The following is a 3,208-nucleotide window of genomic DNA, read 5'->3' on the forward strand; positions in this document are numbered from 1 at the left end:
ACAAGCAAACCAAAGCAAAACAACAGGCATTGTGTGACTGTTGCTTGTGAGAAAGTGAAGAAGGTGGTTCTACTTCTAAGATTTAAGGTGGAAATGGAGCATGATAGGCAAAGAAGTACAAGGAATGAGCAGAAGGAGAGCCAAGCTCTGCCAGGACTTTGGTAAACCCAGCATGGGGTTAATTTCACCCTCTTCCCAGCCTCTCTGCTGGTGCCCTTGAGCCCCACATAGTCAAGCTTAGTGGACTTGGCCAAGAGAAAGGAAGCCCATAGATAATTGGGACTGGGAATTCTGAGGATATTTCCCAATGATTGAGAGACCAGAGGATATTTTTACATATATATCTGGCTGCACTGAGTCCTAGTTGTGGTAGCATGTGGGATCTAGTTCCCTGACCAGTGATTGAACCTGGGCCCCCTGCATTGGGAGCAAGGAATCTTAACCACTGGACCACCAGGAAAGTCCTCAGAGGATGTTTTTAAAGTGTAAGTTTATGAACAGAGATGCCTTGCATTCAATTTTCAGTTGCCACTGTATCCATAATGGAAACTCTTCCTTTGGCCCCTCTGCCCCTCACCTAGCTTCACCAGAATATACGCAACTCACTAATGCTTTGTGTAAGTAAAGATGTGAAAATAAAAGAAGGTGCTGAGCTTTAAACCTGGGGTTCATAGCTTGCAAATGAGGGGGAAGCTTGGAAATAAAAGCAAAAGTGAGATGTGACTGCAGGATCATAAGCCTCAGGAATCCTCATCACGTTGAGGGAAGGCTTTAGACATCCACAGAGGAAATAAAGAGAATCAGTTCCAAACCAGACTATGCAGATGCCAAGACCAGCAGATCTCAGCCAAATCCTGGGCAATTTGTATAAGAAACAGGACGCAAAACTGCTAAAAAACAAGGTAACAACCTGGATGAATTGAGTTGATCTTACTGCCAAAACAAAACACAATGTATTCTACATTGTGAATGGATAATGAGGAAAAGATTTCCGATGGTGGAAGGACCAAATCACATGTAAATATATATTTATTTAATTGTCATCATTGAAAAGAACAGGATACTATGAAATGAGGGTAGTCCTAAAATGGAAGTCTGTTGAAGGGGAGGCCATGTTGATTGCCTTTCTTCTCCATTCACTGTTTATTTGGTTGTGATATGTTAGAACCTGCATTATGTGCATTGATGTGCATGGTAACTTTCACCTCCAGAATAGAACAAAGCCTCTTGGTCTTCATATATGAGGTCTAAAGGTGACTGATAAAATTTGACCAGTTTATGAAACTTTATTTTTTTTTTTTTACTATTTGTTTTTATTTATTTGGCTGCACTGAGTATTAGTTGCAGCATGCAGGACCTTCGGTTTTCACTGTGGCACGTGGGATCTAATTCCCTAACCGGGGATCAAACCCAGGCCCCCTGCATTGGGAGCACAGAGTCTTAGCCACTGGACCACCAGGGAAATCCCTAGGGAACTTTAAAATGACCGTGTCTTAGCCCAGATAGCCACTCATGAAAACGCATATCCTGAAAAGTGCATTTGTCCCCCAACTATGAAAGCATGAGGCTTAGAACAGAAGATCCTGACACCCATATATATTCCATAGAAGCAGTTACCAAGTAGTTCAGCAGATTCACAGAGGTCTATGCCTCTGCTAAGATCATGGACTTTGACTTAGCTAGAAGATAAGTTTCAAAAAATGGTAGTGAGTGATCTCAGTGTTGAGGTCAAAGTCATACACACACACATACACATATACTCACACAAAAACACATGTCCACACAAATCTACATGTACATATATACACACATCACACAAACCAACATATACTCATGTACACACACACACACTACACCTGCACATATACACACATAGACACAGGTGCAGAGTATAGATATGTCTCCCAGGCAATGACCACAAGCAAAGTTCAACAGCCAGAGTCATGGAAATCTGTGCCCCTTGTCCCATCATCCAGTATTCTCTATTCCCTAGAATATGACATACCCACTTCTAAGACTGGATTCCAAGACTTTCTTTTTTTTTATTATTATTTATTTATTTGGCTGCAATAAGTCTTAGTTGTGGCACACAGAATCTTTGATCTTCATTATAGCGTGTGGGATCTTAAGCTGTGTCATGTGGGATTGAGTTCTCTGGCCAGGGATCAAACCTGGGAACCTGCATTGGGAGCATAGAGTCTTAGCCACTGGACCACCAGGTATGTTCTCTCCGAGACTTTCAAAACATGGACCAGTCTGCATTTCCTGCCCCATCTCTGAGTTCTGTCTCCTACTCCATTTAAACTGGATTTTGTCAACTTTCAATAAAGGAGATCACACCTCCAGAGTTTCCCTCACTCCTGCTTACTCCTGTAGCATCTTCTTTGCATCTCCAAAGGCAGAATCTTGCCTACCAACCTTGAAAATGTGTCCAGACCTCCTATCTGTATTTGGCCTTTCCCATAGAGGACTGTGGGAGCCCTTTTCCATCCTACACGTGCAGCAACACTTATAAATTCCCATCTGAGACTGCATCCACTCAGCGATGAGGGCAGAGGTTGGCCATCCTTCTCCATGCTCCCCATAAAGTCACTGACAATGTCGGCACCATTAAACTGAGTTGTAACTACTTAAATTAATAACGGAAATTTTCTTCTCTGTATTTTTCCTCTGCCTTCCTTAAGTATATTGAGAAGGTTTAGAACAATGTCATAAAGTGAAAATTCCCCAAAACATAAGATTGGCAGACCTAATATGAAGGCTTTTCTTCACTTTTTCTGCCTGAAGTGCTGTGGCCAACTCTTTTCCTTGTAGGGTGAGCCCATTCCCACAGTTTCCGCTGAAAAATCACAGATGCTCACTTTTCCATCCTCCTTTGAAGTCATAGGCAAGCAAGTGGCTAAATTCTGACCAATGAGATGCTAAGAAGCATCTTGGTGCTTTGGTGTTTCTGGAAAATTTTTTTTCTCACTAATAAGAACAGAAATGCAGACAGTGATTTTTTTTTCCCCTTTTTTCCTTCCTCTTTTATGATCATTATCATGGGATAAAGTGTTGCCTGGAGCAGCAGCAGCCACTTTGAGACAACGAGGAAACAAATTTGCATATAAGACTCAAGAAATAATCTTATGCCTTGATCATACCATTGATTCACTAAGGCATTCCTTGAAATTCCCTTCTGGAGCAATTATGAGATAATACTTATTCA

At 41.6% G+C, this 3,208-nt stretch overlaps 1 non-coding gene across 1 annotated transcript; it reads right to left on the reverse strand.

Annotated features, from left to right (window-relative positions):
• Positions 1–1,389: 1,389 nt before the first annotated feature.
• TRNAG-CCC (transfer RNA glycine (anticodon CCC)) lies at positions 1,390–1,462 on the reverse strand. Its single transcript has one exon. It is a non-coding gene; the product is annotated as a tRNA-Gly (tRNA).
• Between the last annotated feature and the right edge of the window lie 1,746 nt (positions 1,463–3,208).

Source organism: Bubalus kerabau, chromosome 16 (assembly GCF_029407905.1).
Source record: "Bubalus kerabau isolate K-KA32 ecotype Philippines breed swamp buffalo chromosome 16, PCC_UOA_SB_1v2, whole genome shotgun sequence".
NCBI classification, from domain to species: Eukaryota; Metazoa; Chordata; class Mammalia; order Artiodactyla; family Bovidae; genus Bubalus; species Bubalus kerabau.